General features: G+C 41.1%; 1 protein-coding gene across 18 annotated transcripts in view; it reads right to left on the reverse strand.

Moving 5' to 3' along the window:
* The window catches only part of Ccdc148 (coiled-coil domain containing 148), a 310,826-nt gene that overhangs the window by 275,299 nt on the left and 15,540 nt on the right, over nt 1–19,987 (reverse strand). For 7 of the 18 annotated variants that reach the window (XM_052723810.1, XM_052723797.1, XM_052723794.1 and 4 more), the window contains exon 2: nt 15,761–15,823. The exons of 6 other annotated variants lie outside the window; for them this stretch is intronic. The gene's annotated coding sequence lies outside the window, so the exon portion shown is untranslated. Of the gene's footprint in view, nt 1–15,760; nt 15,824–19,987 lie in introns of those variants that run through there. 5 more of the 18 variants (XM_052723812.1, XM_052723799.1, XM_052723796.1 and 2 more) reach the window with 2 other exon arrangements.

Here is a 19,987-nt window from a genome sequence, read left to right on the forward strand (position 1 = left end):
TGACCTACTGGAATTCCCTGAAAGTGTGACTTTTTTCCCTCAAAATTTGCCTGAATTTTAACAAAGTACAACATGTCTCTGTGTAGACCTCTTTATGGTCAGCTTATTTATTTTCTCCCAGATTGGGGGAGTTTTCAGACATTATTTCCTTAAGTAGGTTTGTTTGTTTGGGGCATGCTCTGTCTCTCTTCTCCTCCTGTGAGTCTCACAATTCACTGACTGGTTGGTATATCAGTTCCTTTTTGTGCCATTGTAACGAAATACCCTGACAAAAGCAACTCAAAGAGAAAGCTTATTCTGGCTCAGAATTCAAGGGGACAGTCCATCCTAGCAGGGAGGTTGAGGCAGGAGCTTGAAACCGCTGGACACATGACATCCCCAATCAGGAAGTACTGCTCAGCCTCCTTTCTCCACTTAATGCCAGATCCCAGCCAGGGAACAGTGCCACGCACAGGCTCAATTAATACAGTCAAGGCAATCTCCCACCGGCACTTCCAGAGGCCCGTCTGCCAAGTGGTCCTAGAGTCTGTCAAGTTGACAATTAACACATCGCATTGACTCATTTGGAAATACTCCATAAATCCTCAAACCTTTGATTCCTTCTTTTTCTGTTTGTCTCACTGAATGATTTTTATTGACCCCTCTTTACTTCCCTGATGACTCCTTCTGCTTGGCTAAATCTCTGTTGACACTTTATTTCACTTTATTTTTTCACTCATTGCATTCTTTAGCTCAATAAGCTGATTCTTCTTTATGGTTTCTATCTCTTGATGAGTTCTCTTTGTTCCTTTATTGTTTTATGATTTTTTTTAGTTGTCTGTGCTTCATTAAAAGTCTTTAAGCTTCTTAAAAGCAATCATTTTGCATTATTCTGATTTCTTGCATGTGGTGTAAGGATGTGCACATGTGTGTGCACATGCCTGTTGAGGCCAGATACAAATATCAGATTCCTTCCTTGGTCACTTTTCACTTTATTTTTTTCTGAGATGGGATCTCTGACTGAGCCTGGAGCTCACTCATCCAGCTAGACTAGCTAGCCAGAAAAGCCTAGGGACTCTCCTGCCCCTTTCTCCCCAGAGCTGGGACATTTCTCTTATGCTATAAACCACTACACGTTGACATTTTAATTTTGTATTTGCCTTTTTCATCATTAATTTAATTAGACATACTTATGTGTTACTGTGTGACAATTTGATATGTGCTTGCAATACATGATGATCCAGTGAGAGTAGTCACCATTTAGAGATGTTATTTTTCAAAAGAGTCCAATACTTCACCCCAAAGTACACAATCAGAATTCCGAAATGAAAAGTCTAGGAATTTTTTTTAAAAAAGAAGGGTCTCAGAGTATTCTTATTAATAGAAGTTACATTTTGTTCAGTTTTCAAAGCTGTTACTCACTGACGCCCTCCATAAATACACACAACTTATAAAGAGAAGAATAGAGAAACGCCTCAGTAGGTAAAAGCACCAGCCACCAAATCTGGTAACAAATTCAATTCCTGCCCCAAAGAGAAGCACTAACTCACACAGGGTGTCACCTGACATCCACAAGTGCTCCCCCACCCCACCGGCACAAACATAAATAAATAAAAATGCAATAAAAGTTGTGTTTTGGTTTTGATTTTGGTTTTTTCTTGGAAATCATGAGGCTCGGCATGGTAGTGCACACCTATATTCTCAGTACTTGAGTGGCTATGGTAAGAAGGCTGTGAGTCCAAGGCCAGCCTAGGCTACACAGTATCCTTGAGATCAGCCTATGTTGCATAGGAATAAAGAAAGAAAGAAAGAAAGAAAGAAAGAAAGAAAGAAAGAAAGAAAGAAAGAAAGAAAGAAAGAAAGAAAGAAAGAAAGGAAGGAAGGAAGGAAGGAAGGAAGGAAGGAAGGAAGGAAGGAAGGAAGGAAGGAGGGAGAAAAGGAGGGAGGGAGGGAGGAAGAATGAAAAAGAAAGAAATTAGAAACACCTGAGGCCAGAGAGATGGCTCAGCAGTTAAGAGCACATATTGCTCTTACTGAGATCCTGAGTTCATTCCCAGAACCTACACTAAGTGGTTCACGACTGCCTGTGACTCCAGGTCTGAGGAGATCCAAGTCCTCTGGCCTTCACAGACAACTGCAAACAGACACACAATAAAAAGATAACAAAGATAATTCTTTAAAAAGGAGAACTACCTGCCCTAATTTTAACAGGGCTGTCATGTACTTAAAGTTGGATTTCTTTCTTTATGAAATTATGAGTAATAAAAATAATTGATGAACTATGGTACCTAAACACAGCTTTAGTTTAATAGCAATGTAAGAACTATTAAAGTTAACTTTGTATTTCAGATGTCAGATTCCAAGATTATACAGCACAAATAATCTTTCTAAGCCAGGTACTAGAATACATTTACTGAGCATATTTGTGGAAAATGAATTTGAGACTAGGAATTTAATGAGCTATCTTGCCTAAAGTGTCAAGAAATTGTTAAAGGGACCTTCCCATAAAAAGCGAAAGCATTAAAAAGGGCAGCTGGGGGGTCAGACATATTATCCTATTAAGCTAATCATTTTTGCATAAGAAGGATGTTTTTCTAATGTGTTACAAATCACCCTAGGGAGATTGTCTGCACTGGTCACTGTAAAGGGCTGCCCAGCTAGCTTACTCATGGGGCCACTTGAGTGAAAGCATACTGGGAAGAAATCTCTTCTTAAGTTTCACTATTTCATTTTTTTTAAATTAATGAAAGATAAAACCACAATCGGCTTACTTCCACAAATATTTGTCCAGTATATACTATCTTGGCTCTAGGTTGGGGTGAGCATGGAGGGACAGGAGAGCCACAGGTCTCCCTCAAGTTGCTATTCTGCTCTAGCTATTTCTTTCTTCTTCTGTGTGCATGTAGGGGTGTGTGTGTGTGTGTGTGTGTGTGTGTGTGTGTGTGTGTGTGTGTGTGTGTGTGTAAATAAAGTCAGGTATTTGCAAACTTCTCCTGTAAAGGGCTTGGGAATAAATAGTCTTTGCTGGTCATTAGTCTTTGTTGTTACTTAACTCTGTTGTATGGCATGAAAGTAGTCACAGGTAGGGTGTAGTGGCACCTGCCTTTCATCCCAAGACTCGGGGGACAGAGACAGGTGGATTTCTGTGAGTTCTAGGCCAGTCTGATCTATGTAGCAAGTTTCAGGCCAGCCGGGGCTACACCATAAGACTGTGTCTCAAAACAAAGCAGCCGCAGATGATATGTGGTCCAAAGAGCAGGGTTTCAGAAACACTCCATTTACATGAGCAGACTGCTGTCAAGATTTGGCTTTGGGCTGTGATTTGCCACTGTAGTACTGGTCTGCTCTTTGAAATAGCTAGAGATGTCTCATTCAAAATGTTCACAATAGTCTTAGTGAAAACGAGGTATAACGAACAGGAAGAAAATTCCAAAAGAATTGTGAAAGAAGAGGCCGAGAAAAACCGGGTTGTTACAAGGGTAGAGGCAGTATGACCCGGACTGAAAGTGATACGTTGATACAGGTCAAGTTATATAGAGGAAGCATGGAAACTTCTAGAGCATTGTGTAAATAGCAGCAACAACAATACTGTAATGTGAAACAATGCATTCCCACAAAACACAGTTAGAGTTCCAACTTGCTTTAAGAGTAAAATAGTGTCAATGAATTAGGGATAACATCTAAAATATTTCATTATATAAATAAGGTGTAATCATTTTTCAAAACTGGAAACATGAACAAGGAGAAAAAACTCATGATGTCTTCTCAAATCTGACCCATGCAAATACAACGTCCCCACTATTTTTCAAGTGTATTGGAAGAGCCCATCCTTCGAGGGACTCTACAGCGTGGATGACCCATGCTTGAGCCTCCATACCATCTGTAGACCATATCTTAGTCTTAATGTTGTATTTATCAACTGTACAACCTTGAGTTCGATTCCCAGCACCACGGGTGTGTGCGTGTGTGGGGGAGACCAAGTAGATAAAAATTAAAACAAAAGGAAAGGCCATACATAATCCAAACCAGAAACAATTAGTTCTGCTTAAATGGTGGGTAAATTGCAGTTATTTGGTTTTCTTTAAAGTCAAATGGGAAGCAGGCATGCCATAGGAGTACTGTGATTTAAAAAAAAAATGGAAGCCGGGCGGTGGTGGCGCACGCCTTTAATCCCAGCACTCGGGAGGCAGAGCCAGGCGGATCTCTGTGAGTTCAAGGCCAGCCTGGGCTACCAAGTGAGTTCCAGGAAAGGCGCAAAGCTACACAGAGAAACCCTGTCTCAAAAAACCAAAAAAAAAAAAAAAAATGGAAATGATTTCTTAAAAACTGGTTGTCTAGCTGAGTGGTAGTAGTATATGCCTTTAATCCCAGCACTCAGGAGGTAGAGGCAGGTGGATCTCTGTGAGTTTGAGGCCAGTCTGATGTACAAATTGAGTTCCAGAACAGCCAGAGCTGTTACACAGAGAAACCCTGTTTCGAAAAACCAAAAAAAAAAAAAAAAAAAAAGAGAAAGAAAGAAAACAAACAACTGGTTTTCTGGGAAGAACACTGGACCCTGTACTATTAAAGCTCAAAGCCTAGCTGTTCTGCCCTACTGAGTAACCTCCTACAGGCCACTTAACCATTCCAGGCTCAAATTCTCATTTTGTCTCTAAAATGAAAGGGTTGGGCTCAGTAATCTCCAAGGGATCTCTCAGTTCTACAATTTTATGAGGCCGAATAGCATCCGTGAGCTACAGTTAACTGGAAGGCAACTGTAACGTCAGCAACGGCCTTTCAAAGAAAGTGATGTTGACCTTCAGTTCCTCTGAAATCCTCAGTGTCTGGGTTCTGCCTCTTGCCCCACTCATTCCCTGCCTTCATTCTTCCCAGGAAGCTCCTGCGTTCACTTTTGCCCCTACAACGTGTGCAGGTATCTAGAGAGAGGCCTTCAAATGGCTGGTGACTCTCACAAAGTCTTGGTCCAAATGTCATGTCTACCAAAAGACCTTAGGTGACAATCCTGTCCAAAGAAATAATAGCATTATCCGTGTCCAAACTGTTTAGTGGACAAACCTCTTACACTTTTATCAGCATTTCTCAGTATTGGATTGGATTTTTGTCTTTTCCCCACTACGAGAGAAGTTATATGATATTCTGTCTAGCTTACTCACTGGATCTTCCAGAAAGACTTGCAAGTACGAGTTACTTCATAAATGCTTGACAAACAACTGAGTGAATGCATACAAGCACGCTAAGGGGGGGGGGAACACATTTTTTAACTGTTAGAAAACCAAAGGGGGACTAAGGAGGGCTCAGTGAGCAAAGCAGTTCCCACAGAAGCAAAAGGACCCGAGTGTGGCTTCCAGAACCCACGTTTAGCTGAGTGAGGTAGTGTGTGTGTCTGAAATGCCAGTGTTCCTATAAGGAAACTGAAGGTAGTAACAGAATGGGCAGAAACTGGGGGGTCAGCAAGCCCGGTGTAAGCATCCACTACACAACAGACCCTGTCTCAAACAAACAGAAAGCAGAAGGGGAGAACCAACCCCCAAGGTCCTCCTCTGACCTCCACATGAGTACCTGAGCTCACAGACACAATACATGTGCACTCCCCCACCCCACTCCCACACACTCTCGTGGAAGGTTAAATGGAAAGTGTGTTAGGATAACACCTCTTTCGTTTTCTCTTCATTCTGGAGAGATTATAGATGCACCATAAAAAAAAAATTTTCTTTTGTGTTGCTTGATGCAACTAGAGAAGTCACCCAAACTTGAGTGAGAAGTAACAGGTAGGGTTTTCGTCAGGGATTTTATACAAGCCATTATTAGAATTGCATGGTGGTCGATACCAAGACCATGTTCTAATTGAGCTAACAGACTAAACTGCTTAGGTTTTAGTATTTGCAAATAAGCAAGAATCAAAATAATTCTATTGATTTCCAAAGAACTAATAATAAAGTCATCAAACAGCTCTATGAAAATTTAATTACTATGGGAAGGTTATATTAAGAATGGGTCATCGATGTTGAAGAGATTTTTTTTTTTTTAAAAGGCAAGAGTACCCTGTGCTTGAGTTTGATGGCATATGCTGGTTGCAGCTGCAGATGTACTAAAACACTGAAATTGAGTGTGATGTCATACGGTGCAAAGGAAAGACAAGTGTACAGTCAACTTTTACTTTTACAGGATAAAATAAGGAATTGGCTCAAGGGGATGAGCAGAAAGCAAACAGGCTTTGAAATCTCCTAGATTCTGACAAGTTACTTGATGACTACGGCACTCAACATTTTCCTTTGATTATAATATTTTAGGTTAGCATACCGTGCTGGCTAGTTTTATATCAACTTGATACAAGCTAGGGTCATCTGGGAAGAAGGAATCTTGAGAAAAATGCCCCAAATAGGATTGGCCTGTAAGTGAATCTGTGAGGCATTTTTGTGTGTTTCTGACTGAGACAGGAGAGGGTTCAGCTCATTTCAGTGGGAGCACCCCTGGGCTAGTAGTCCTGGGTGCTCTATGAAGGACGACTGAGTAAGCCGTGAAAGGGTAAGCCAGTAGGTAGCATTTCTTCCTCGCTTCCACATCAGTCCCTGCCGTCAGGTTCCTGCTCCCACGGAGTTCCTGCCCGGACAGCTCTCTTCCACCCATCCCACCCCTCAGCTGGTTCCCTTTCTTCCCCATTAATGCCCCTTTCCACTGTCCTTTTACACTAAGCCATCACCCTCTGCTTCCCACCTCCAGCGAGATCTCTTATTTGCTTCTCGCTGTCCCCTTTTTAGTTTCATGATCCCCAGATACAAATATTTTAAAACTGATGTTCTGAGTGTGAAATATGGTGTCCGTCTCCCTGAAATGGCCCTATTTCATTTTGCATAATGATTTCGAGTTCTATTAATGTCCCTGCAAAAGTCAAGATTGCACTTTTCCTAATGCTTCCATTGTGTGCAGGCATCACATTTTCTAATTTGTGTGTATGGGTGCACATGTATGTGTGCACACATTTGTGCACACGTGTGTGAAGGCCAGGGGCTAACCATGCTCTTCCTCAGAAGCCCCCACCCTGTTTCTGTGAGACAAGTGTCTCACTGGCATCCAGCTCACCAGTTTGGCTAGGCTGCCTGGCAAACAAACCTCAAGGATCTGCCTGCCTCTGCCTCCTCACCACGGGGATCACAAGCACATGGCACCAATCCTGGATTTGTTTTTTTAACATGGGTTGTGGAAACTAAATTCAGGTGCTCATGCCTACAGGACAAGCACTTTACCATTTGAACCATTTCCCCGACTCCTTTTCTTTAATAATTGACATAAGAACATTTCATGTATTTATGGAGAACTATGTGAAATCTGGTGCATGTATACATCGTTCAAATCTGTGTGTGTGTGTGTGTGTGTGTGTAATAGTCTCAAGTATTTTTTAATGAAAACACACATAATTTCTCATTTTTAAAAATATATATTATGTCTTACACAACACAAAACCATATTTCTCCTTTCTATAACATAATGCCCACTAACAAGCCTCTCACTATTTCTCCCTCTACCTCTCCATTCTGGTAACTGCTATTCCACTTGTGACATCTGTGAAAATATTATTTCCAAGATTCCACATAGGAGAGGTCATGTGGTGGTTTTTCTTTCTGTACTTATTGAACAACTTCTACTTCCATCCTCATTGTCATAAGTGACAGCATTTCATACTTTTCAAGGCTGCATAGTATTCTGCCGTGTATCCATAACACAGTTTTAGGCTGTTCATCAGCTGATGGACACTTGCTTGTCTGCACTTGGCTAAAGTGAATAGTGCTGCAGTCAGTGTGTCAGTTGTAGAAGCCTCTTTGACCATGCTGACTTCATTTCTGGTTGGACATATATCCACTTGCTGCTGGATGAGGTAGCAGATTTATTTTTAATTTGGGGAAAAACTTCCCCAAGCTCCTCCATTTTCCATAATGGCGATACTCATTTCATATTTCTACCTGAGGTGTTAATAGTTGCCTTTTCTTGGCATTTGAAGCAGTGCTTATCTTTGGTCTGGAGAACAGTCATTTGAACTGCATGAGGTGATGTCTCATTGTGGTTTTGTCTTGGGTTTCCATGATTAGTGACGGTGAACATTTCCACATAGCTATTGTGTGTCTGCTTTGAAGAGCTGTCTACTTAGGTCTACTGCCTGTTTTTCAATCTGATTATTTGGTTGGTTTCTGCTGTTCTCACTGCTGTTGATTTTTTTTTTTCTAGAGTTATCTGAGCTCTTACAGAGTCTACATAGTATTCCACCACCTATTGACACCACGTCGTCAATCTGTTCTTCAGCTGCAATACAGCCCGCAAATGCTCTGCCAACTCAGCAGGTGTCTGCTCCAGGTCTTGTTTCCTTTGGGGTGCGTGTTTTTAGGTGATGGCATCTCACTTGTCCGCTTCGCCTTTGTTGGCCTTGCTTTGGTCTTGCCAACAAAATCCTCATCACTTTCTCCAGTGGTTCCAGTTTGGGATATTATATTTAAGATGTTATCTGTTTTGATTTTTTTTATAATGTGATGAGAGATGGGGATGTAGTTTCAATCTTCTGCAGGTACCTACCCAGTTTCCCCAGCACTACTTCTCAGATGCTATCCTTTCCCCAGTGTGTGTTCTGGGCACCTTTGTGGAAGACCAGTCAGCTGGAGATAGTGGAGGTACTTCCGGGCTCTGGGGTCCATTCCTCTGGTCTGTGAGGCTGGTTTTCTACCAACGGCAACTTCTTATACCACCACAGTGTGGATCACCCCTTGCAGTCAGCAGTGCAATGCTCCTGCCCTGTTTGTTGTGTTGTCTCAAGATTGCTTTGGCTATTTAGTGTTAGAACAAATTTGAGCCTTTTTTGTGTGGTTATTTGAGACAGCGTTTCTCTGTGTAGCCCTGGCTGTCCTGGAACTCTCTCTGTGTAGACCAGGCTGGCCTCCAACTCACAGAGATCCTCTGCCTCTTGAGTGCTAGGATTAAAAGCGTGCATGCACCACCACCACCACTGCCCAGCTAAGCTTTTTTTTTTCTCCTTTCAGTATTTTGATGGAGCTGCCTTCAATCTGTAGATCTCCTTGGGTGATCTGGCTATTTTAATGGTATTTATTCTGACCCATGAACATAGGACATCATTTCATTTGGGGGATAGTTCCTCTAATCTCTTAGAATAAATGTCCTGTATTTTCACTGTGGAGATTTCCAAAGCTATTTAAATTCATTGCTAGGTAGTATTTTTTTTTTATAGTTTTGTAGTTATTGTAAATAAGGTTATTTTTGTGATTTTATTCTGGATAATTTATTACTGGATAGTAAGTATGAATGCAGCTGATTTTTCTATGAGCTTCTTTCCTGTACTTTACTAGGTTCACTACCATTCCAAGAGGTTTGGGGAGGAGCTTTTGGATTTTCTCTACATACATTCATGTCATCTGCAAACTACCAGTTTATGCCTCCTTTTCAAGTTGGAAAACTTTATTATATTTCTTTGGCCTTGTTGCTCCAGCGTGGGCTTTGAGGGCTGTGTTGATGGAGAGGGGTGAGTGAAAGTGGGCACCTTTTCCTTATTCCCTGTCTTAGAAACCTTCTTTAGGTGTGGCATGTCATGGCTATTGACTTTATACGTTGAACCATCCTTGCATTTCTGGCTTCAGACTCACTTGAAAATGCTATACTATTCTTTTTAATGTGCTGCTGGATCCAAGTTGCTAGTATTTTTTGAGGATTTTTATTTTGTTTTGTGTGCTTGAGTGTTTTGCCTACATATATGTCTGTGTACCACATGCATGCTTGGTGCCTGCAGGAGCCAGAAGATGGTCTTGAATTCCTGTAACAGGAGTTACAGGTGCTTGTGAGCTGCCAAGTGTGTTCCAGGAACCAATCCTGGGTCCCTTGCAAGAGTAGCAAGCGTTCTTACTCACTGAGCCATCTCTCGGCTCCATCTGCTAGCATTTTTGCATCTAGGTTCACTGGTGATATTCACCTGTGGTTTCCTCTTTTTGGTGTGTCATTTAGCATTCTTAGTGTTAGTCTAACACTGGCTTGTTTTTTAGAGTGAATTCCAAAGAAATTCTCTCCTGTAAATCGGTCTAAACCATTTTAGAATCTCTGGGGTAACTCAGTAGTAGAGCCATCTTAGATATTGTTTGTCTGTTCAGAAATTTCACACGAGTATACAATGTTCTGTGAATAGGCCTTTATTTAGTGAGGAAGGGCCTCTTCATCACTGGCTCTGTCTCATTATTCACTATTGGCCAGTCTCTGTACCTCCAAAAATTCAATCTTGCTAAAGGTTAACGTGTCAAAAGTTTGCTGATTTTAGGTCCTCAAATTTTGGTCCACAGTTCATGATAATCCTTTATAATCTGTTCAGTTTCTTGGGTATCAGTTGTATTGACTCCATTCTTGTCTCTTGTTTTATTTAAGTCACTTGTTGTTACTTTAGCTAAGAGTTTGTCAATTGTATTGTCTTAGAAAAGTGGACTCCTCATTTAATTACCCGTTTACACCTTTAAAAGTCTTTATGTGTGCTGATCTTTATTTTCCCTCCTATTATTCCAGGTTTGGTTTCTATTGCTCTCCTAGTTAGCTGAGGTAGTTGACAGTTCACATAGTTGATGCTCTGATTTAGTGGTGACCATGGTGGCTGCTGTATGCATCTCTCCTACTGCTGCTTTTGGCTTGCCTCAGAGGTGTGGCTATGTTTCCAATTTCATTACTATATTTTTTAATGTTTTTTATTTTTGAGATAGGGTTTCTCTGTGTAGTCCTGCTGTCCTTGAACTCACTCTATAGACTAGGCTAGCCTTGAACTCAGCAGTCTGCCTGTCTCAGAGAACCACTCTGCCTCTTGAGTGCTAGGATTAAAGGTGTACATCACCATTACCCAGCCATTTTCATTAATTTTTAAGAAAATTTAAAATTTTTCTTCATAATCTTTTCACGTTTATACTTTTTGCTCAGAGCATATTGTTTGGTTTTCATGAAGTTATATAGTTTACAAAGTTTTCTTATTATTAATATCTACTTTTATCACAATATAGTAAGAAATGATAATTGACTTGATTTCAATTGTTCTAATATTTGTAGAGAATTACAGTCTCAGGCTCTCACATTTGTAGAATAGAGTGCATAATAACTAAATATTGTCTTACAGATTGGTGATACTTTAAAGCACTGAGCACAGTACTAGGGGCATGTGAAGTAACAAACAACAGAACAGCTAGCCAATTATATTGATTATATCAAGATATATCAAAAATGTGTTCATGAAAGGGGATAGTTGTTACAACTACCTTTACAAGACCCTTCCCTTATTAAACACTGGTTGCTATTTTTATCCTTTGTGAAAATACATATGTATATGGTTTAAAGCTGAAATATTTTGAAAGTAGTCTTTTTTCACCTAAAAGACAAATTATAAACAGAAACCATAAGGTGAATATTTTACTCTTGTTCTTCAAAATAAACAGTAATTTTCTCTCACAATGAGAGCATAAAAAACTGTCATTCAGAATATATGAAGTGATTATACACATTAGGTCCTTAATAAAGTAGTCAAATATTTTCATTTGAATCTATTATGCTCATGATTTTGTTTTTTAAGGTAATCATTGAGTATTTTACTTATTCATGCATTCAAAAATATTACTAGTATATAAATAGTGCCTAGTGCTGAAAGGCTGAGTTTTACTGAGAACAAAGTTGTAGAATATTCCTTTACATGGTGTGAATATAAGTCACTGTGATTGGTTTAGTAAAGAAGCTGACTGGTCTATAGCTAGGCAGGATAAGGTTAGGTAGGAGAACCAGACTAAGAGAATGCTGGGAAGAAGGAGGAGAGTCTGAAGGAGACTCGAAGAGAAGCAAGATGAACTTGCCATACCAAAAAAAAAAAAAAAAAGAAAAAAAGAAAAGAAAAAAGAAAGGTACCACCACATAGCAGAGCATAAATAAAAAATATGGGTTAATTTAAAATGTAAGAGCTAGTTAGTAACAAGCCTGAGCCATCAGCCAAGCATTTATAATTAATAATACATCTCTGTGTGGTTATTTGGGAGTGGCTGCTGGGACACAGAGAAAGTCTGCCTGCACAAAGTAGCATTAACAGTTTTACACAATTACATACAATGATGTATTTAAAAAGAGAAAGAGATGAGTTTAAGTCTTGGAAGTGGTGTGCATGATTTGAAGATAAAAATGACATTTCATGCTAACGAAATTGCATGTTCAGAGATTCATGTGCAAGCAGAAATAGGCATTTAAAACTGAACTGAAGGTACACTAGCAGGGCTGGAGGAAGGGTCAAGAATATTGTGTCCACAGAAGAACAAGAGGGGTAGTTAAGGGCCAAACTCAGAGTCCTTCGGGCTGGGTCTTAGGATTAGAATCTATTCTAAAGTCAAGAGACTCCATCATGTAGATTTAAGGAAGTAGCATGCCCAGATCTTCACTTTGGAAAGAACATTTGAGTATTATTATTAGAAGAGACAGATGTGAGATTACATTTTAGTGACAATGATGAGAAATGGAGTCAAAGACTTTTAAAAAGAAAAACTACAGGGCTTATTACTCCTAAGAGAGTGTAGAGGAGTAAGTAGAAACTATCCCGATCTCCCTATGGTTTCTTAGAAGTACAACTAGATAGATAACAGGTAGGGAGTGAGTGGAGTCCTGAGTGAATGTGTATTGTTGACAGGGACATGGCCATATCAAAGACCAATGCCTCAGCCCCTTAGGAGGGACAAAGTCTTCCCCAGGTAAGATTCAGAGTGATGGCAAAGACTTCCTTGGATCCGTGTGCAAATATGTGGACAGTATGTGAAAAAGCTATCACCATAGCTTTCTTCCCCAAATGCTGACAGCCTGAACATGCTGCACTGTACAGGTGCTGCATCTACCTGGATTAGCTAAACCCGACTCCTTGTTCAGCTGTATGAGACAACGTGGCCTCTTTGTTTATCTTTATGTAATAATCCCACTGCCCAGTTCAGCTGTATATAATAAACAGACTGAGCTTCTGGGGGGCTGTGGCTCCTCCATCAGAGAGCCCAGACCACCGGATCTCAGCTTGTTGGTATGTATGTCCGTGAGTCTGTCCTTTTTCATTCCCTCAAAGGCCCAGTTAGGTCAGTACCTGAAGCCATGCACCCCGAAAGGAACCAAGACGGTGAACACCGGACTACAGGGGACTTCCAGTACTCAGGTGAGAGATGCTCCTGAGAGGAGCAAACAACTGAAGGAAGATAAACATAAAGGAAAGGAGGGGGTGAAGTCCTAAGTGTCGGCTGTAAACTATGGGACACATAGAGGTGCTTTGGGGGAGATTACAGAAAAGCACAGAAATGGACAGAGACATTGCCTCTTCAGCAGTTCTTGGCCTGTATTAGGGAGGGTGCCCTTGCTTTCCAGGCAGTGGGGCGATGAACTTGGCTACTTGAAAAGAAAAATTTTAAAGAAAAAGGAAAAGGAAGGAAGGAAGAATCAAGAGGGAAACACATGGCCAAGGGACCTAAGCATGTTGCTAGGTGTTTTGTTTTGTTTTGTTTTTTTGTTTGTTTGTTTGGCTGGTTGGTTGGTTTTTGGTTTTTGGTTTGGTTTGGTTTGTTTTTTTTGTCCCTTTCCATTGAACTGCTTTCATGTTTCACTTGGCCAAAAACAAGCAGCACACAGTCGAGGGATGTGTAGTCGTGAAGCCCAGGGTGAGCCGCAGGCCCACCTGCTTGGCCAGCTGTGTGTGCTGGAGCAGACACCGGGCAAGGTGACCCTGTCCAGCAGCCCGCACTTCGAGCCTGTCTGGCCAGAGCGCGGGACTGCGAGCCCAGAAGCAATCAAGTCCAGGGTGCCACAGCAGCTTTGGTGCATTGAGGGCAAGAAAATGGTCAGTCGCTGAAGAGTGGAATCATTTGGGGAAAGGCACACAGCCAAAGGGGGGAAATCTTGGTGGCTTTAAATGTTAGCTTTTTGTCTGTTTGGTTGGTTGGTTGGGTTTGGTTTTTAAGAACCCAATGCAAATAATCCAGCAGCCATTTTTCTGGTGTGTTTGTAAGTGTATCCGTGCTGGTAGAAGCAGCTGAGAGAGATGCCTCCTGGCCTAAGCTTTTCACCCAGTGGTTTGGTCACATCCTCCCATATCTGTTTATACCAAGTCTCTCAATTTTTGTTTTGGTTTTGTCTTATTTTGTTGATGGGGGTGGCGTGGAAGCCCACAGAGGCTATCTAGTGAGACCTTACTCGTGGTCAGAGAATCTGAGCTTGCTTTACTCAGCAGGGCTGTGTAAGGAGATGATTTGGCCACGGGCATATTAACCAGGTGTTTGGAAGGGTCTACACTTGGCTGTATGGTGTGCTTTGATCTTACAAGAGGTTTTTTACCTCTCCCCTTGGCATATTATAAAAAGCCCTTTTGAATACAGCTCTGGGCTGGTGGGTATTGACTCAGGCCCTCCTGAAGCTATCCTGTGTCTCTATCTTTCTCCTCGTTGTCTAGGTCTATCTTTCTATCTGATATTTTCTCATTCCTCTCTCCTCCACCCAAGAACCCTTCGATAGGTGGGAGCAGGTTGGAGCTGGTCTTCCAGTCTCCCATGGGGTGGGGAGCATTTCTCTAACCCCCTGGAGTCCCAGTGGGCTCTATTAAATTATTCTGGGTGGTTACAGCCCTGCGATTTAAATGGGACAATTGGGAAATTAGTTAGGACCCACCCTCTGGATATTTGGACCCACAATAATGATCACATGGATGTGCCCAATCTTATGTATCCCAGAAAAGCAGAAGCTTATGCTCTTGTTAATGCTGCATGAACATCCTTCCTGCGACTTTATCCGTCCCTTGAATTTGCTAACCATCCTCACGTGCTTCTGTTGGGTACAGAGGCTGCTAGGATCTTCCTTCTTGTCATCCTTACAGTCCAGTGTCCAGCACTGCAGTGAACTCCCCTAGACTAAATGTGAGGATGTATCCTGAACATTTAAGAAATAAGGAAGGAGGGATGTAGGGAGCCAGTAGAGTCCTGAGTGAACCTGCGTTGTTGACAGGGGCACCACAATGTCAAGGACCAATGCCTCAGAGCCATGGGATGGGCAAAGCTGCCTTGGGTAACGCTCAGAGGGATGACAAAGCCTTCCTTGGGTCCAAATGGGAATGCTGACAGTGTCTACAGAAAATATCCACCACTTTCTCTCTCCAGATGTACACAGTCTGAAGTCCACTACCTACAGAGACTGCTCCTGCTTAGATTAGCTAAACTGGTCTCCTTGTTTAGCTGTTTACAATAACTTTGCCTCTTTGTTTATCTGTATGTAATAACCCAACCTCCTTGTCCAGCTGTATACAATAACCCCACCGCCTTGTTCATCTGTATGTAATAATCCTACCTCCTTGTCCAGCTGTATACAATAACCCTGCCTTCCCATTCAATGGTATTTAATAAACACTATGAGCTTCTAGATGCTGCAGCTTCTCCATCCGAGAGCTTAGGCCACCTGATTGCAGCTTTTCTATGTGTTTATCATTTCATTCCATCAGCTTCCCAAGTCAGGGTCCCAGGATCCAAGCCATGTAAGGACAAGACACTAATAGCTAATTGAAACAAAGCCCTAGAGGAGGATAAATTTTGGAAGCAGGTGTTGGGGAGCAGAGAGGGTCCTGTTATTTCATGACCTTGTTTTTGAATCTCCTAAGAGACATGTGCTGAGGCAGGAGCAGGACAGGACAGAGGCTTGCTGGCCCTTGCTGACATTATCGTTATGGGTAGCATTTCTCAGGAGGGACTATGAAATAAAAAGAAATTGTACTTACAGCTTACTTACAGTTAAGCCTTGAAAAATTCCAAGATATAATTCCCAGGTAAAGGATGGTGAGCTGAAAAGGATTTGTAAAAGAAATGGCAAAAGAGATCATATTAGTATGATAGTCTAGAAACCAGTAGAAGAGAAGAATCTTTTCAAAAAGGAAGCAGAAGTGTCTATGGACACTCATTTATACGCGCACAACTGTGAACTGCTGGAGTGACTTTCAGACAGATGAAGGCAGTAAAGACTATTGAGAATTTAAGCCAGGGTTCTGATTTTAGACACAATGGAACATCAAGGACCAATGTAACCCTTCCACTGTAAACACCTAGAAAGCTGTGTGTGTGTGTGTGTGTGTGTGTGTGTGTGTGTGTGTGTGTGTGTGTGCACGCGCGCGCGCACATGCGCGTGTGTGTGCACATGTGCTCTCAATATGAACCCATGTTATCACACACTGGTGACCTGAGAGAACATGACTAGTCACTGAAGAGAAAGAAACAATCTGGGTGAATCATGATGCCGTGGATTTCTGCAGTGAGATGGTCTAGACCCTGCAACAGAGAAGAAGTTTTCAAATCCTAATAGACTTGAGGAGGCAGAGGTGAGCGGAGAGGGTTAAGGACAGAAATTGTGAAGCAAATGTTTATTAGCTGGGAGCAAGGCTCTGGGACTCGGTTTGCGGACCTTCCTTCCTCCTGCCCTTCCTTCCCACTTCCTCTCCTTCTGTTCCTTCTCCTACTTCTGCTTTTTTCTTCTCCCTTTCCTTCATTATGGCATTACCATATACACATATACTTGATCATATTCACTACCCACATATGGTTCTTTATGAGCCTTTGCTGAATTCTGGGAGTTGTGTATATCAAGAAAATAGTACGTGCCCCCTGGGGGTGAGCAGTTATTTGAATTTATATGGAGATGGGAACTATTTGATTTCTTACTGGTCAGCATGGCAAGTTTTGTTATTCATCACACCCAATCAGCAGAGACCCCAGAAGTTTATGCTTTACTCAAAAGGCTAGCGTTCAGTAAAATAAAAACTACTCAGGCAGCGAATCCTATCAAATCTTAAAAGCAAACCACAATTTTATCCATAAGTTTCAACACTGATTAGAGGCAGGACCAACACTAATTACAAAGGATGCGGAGGAGACTGGAGAGATGGCTCAGCAGTTAGAAGGGCTGACTAGTCCCCCAGAGGACCAGGATTCAATTCCCAGCTCCCCACAAGGCTGCTCACAATCATCTGTAATAGGGGATCCAGCACCCTCTTCTGACTGCCGTGGACAACAGGCATACACATAGTATGTAGATATACATGTGCTGTGGGATGGTCTGTATGTCAAGTGTGTTGCTGATTGGTCAATAAATAAATCACTGATTGGCCAGTGGCTAGGCAGGAAGTGTAGGCGGGACAAGGAGGAGAATAAAGCTGGGAAGTGGAAGGCTGAGTCAGAGAGACACGGCCAGCCGCCATGATGACAAACAGCATGTGAAGATGCCGGTAAGCCATGAGCCACGTGGCAAGGTATAGATTAATAGAAATGGATTAATTTAAGCTGTAAGAACAGTTAGCAAGAAGCCTGCCACGGCCATACAGTTTGTAAGCAATATAAGTCTCTGTGTTTACTTGGTCAGGTCTGAGCGGCTGTGGGACTGGCTGGTGACAGAGATTTGTCCTGACTGTGGGCCAGGAAGGAAAACTCTAGCTACATACATGGAAGATAAAAATAAAAAGAACAAGGGGTGGGAGAGGTGGCTCAGTTCTTAAGAGCACTGGCTCCTCTTCCAGAGGACCCGGATTCAATTCCCAGCACCCACATTGCAGCTCACAACTGTCAATAATTATAGTTCCAGGGGATCCAACACCACCACACAGACAAAACACTAATGCATATAAAAATAAAATCTTTAAAAAGGAAAAAGAAAAACTTCAGCTGTCAAAATAGGCAGAATTTTCTTGCCAGGTGTTGGTGGTGTATCCCTTTAATCTCAGAACTTGTGACGCAGAAGCAGGCAGATCTTTGTGAGTTCGAGGCCAGCCTAGTCTACAAGTGAGTTCCAGGAAAGTCAGGGATACACAAAGAAACCTTGCCACCAAAAAATAAAAAACAAGAACAAGAACAAATATCTAGAAATTCAAAAAACATAACATTCTGGATGTCTTTTATGAATTCAAAAAGCACTAAAAACACCATGAATCAGAAAACATTGACCAATATCCTGGATAAAAATCAGAAAATAGAAAAAGCATTAAGATTATTTCTAGAGAACTTGAAAGCAGATGAGTGCTATAACTTCCCAAGGGTTAAAAAATACGAACACAATGAGAAAAGAAAGATTAAAGAATCGTTGAAGTTTTTAAGAGATTAAAAACTATAGTCTGTGAAATGGGAATTTCATCAGATGAGATGGAAGATTAAAAAAAAAAAGAGTAGTGAGAGGAAAACTATGTAAAGTGCACCAAAAGAACTGCTACCCAGGCGCTGGAGAGAGGCTTCAAGGTTAGGAGAGCACCACTGTCGCAGAGGATCCAAGTTCTCTTCCCCGTCCCCAGCCAGGCAGCTTTATAACACCTGGAGCTCCTCCACCTTCAGGCACAAGGGGAGCCTCTGGCTGCCTTGGTCATCTGCACTCACGTGTACACATCCATATGAGCACATATGTAATTTAAAAATCATAAAATGTTAAAAAGACAAACATGAATTGTTTCAAAAGACCTGCACCATAGAAAATGTATTTAAAAAGTTATTCAAGAGGAAAAAATATTACAAAGAAAATTATATATTGATACATCATATGTAGCTAAAGATTAGGTATGGTAAATATTATTGTAGACTGAGAGAAATTAAACTATAAATTATAGAGGAACCACCAAGAGTGTAATTCTGAATCTCTTAAGTAGAGCGAAAATAGGATAAAGGTGCTCAATTCAAAAGAGAAGTAAAAAGTAAAGACAAAGAATAAGCAGGTGATACGTTTTTAAAAAGTAAGATACAGGGTTAACTGCAACAATATTAATATATATGTTAAAGATAAGTTACATAAACACTACAAAAGGCAGAGACTGTCAAACCAAACATAAGCAAGACCAACCATGAACTATCTAAAAAAGTTCACCTTAACAATAAGCACAAATATCAACCGAAAATGCAAAATAACTCAAGGTAAACCACACAACTACCAAATATAAACACTCATGTGAAGAAATTTGGCAACATGAATGAAATGTATAAATGCCTAGATGACACAAATTACAAAAGGGACTCTGGAAGACTAGAAATCTGACTGGCCTGATATCTGTTCAATTAATTACTCAACTATTTAGAAGTTCAGAAAGGACATTTCAGGCCCAGATAATTACATTAGTCAGTTCTGTCAATCTTTCAAGGAATAAAGAGTCTTAGAAGTACAACACATCCGATGAGAACCGCCTGTCTAGGCTGTGTGAACAGAGTCCACTGACTTCATAGAGAACCCAAGCAAAATAGTTTTTCATTTGTGTATATGAATTGTACAAAATAATGGGTCTCATTGTGGAATTCCCAAACATGTCTAATGTCCTTTGATCATATTTATATGACTCTTTAGGCCCTTATCCTCTTCTCCTCCAAAGCAAAATCTTGAGGTAGTAGTATAGTCCCAATGAGATCACATACAGTCCTGTGTTTGAACACACCAAGGAGATTGTCAGCATGGCTCCTCTGGGGCTGTGGAAATGGGGTTTTTATTTCCAGAGCTGCCAATGCACCAATGTGAAAGATGAAAAATCTAAACAGCCATCAGAGTGAAAAGAAAGTCGTAGAGCCTCAGGATAGGCTGCAATAGCATGTCTTAACTGAGCATCACATCAAAAATATTAATATAAATGATACTTCTCAGGCATATAAATGATACTTGCCAGGCATAATGACACATGCCTGTAATCCCAGCACTCAGGAGGCAGAGGTAAGAGGATCACTGAGTTCAAGGCCAACCTGGTCTACAGAGCGAGTTCCAGGGCAGCCAGGGCTAACCCTGTCTTAAAAAACCAAAAATAAATAAATAAAATATAAAAATACTTCTTTAATTAAATGATTGAGCAATAAGTTACAGTAAGTTGCCTCTGTGGAGTCTTGTTTTTACCATTATTATGCAGTATGTCTCTCCCTTACATTTATATTTGAATAAAAATATGCAGATCTGGTTTTTTTAAAAGACAAAATTCTTTGCAGTATGGCATCTTGGAGCCTGG

This window comes from Peromyscus californicus, unplaced genomic scaffold (assembly GCF_007827085.1).
Source record: "Peromyscus californicus insignis strain IS unplaced genomic scaffold, ASM782708v3 Scaffold_7__1_contigs__length_154581171, whole genome shotgun sequence".
NCBI lineage: Eukaryota > Metazoa > Chordata > Mammalia > Rodentia > Cricetidae > Peromyscus > Peromyscus californicus.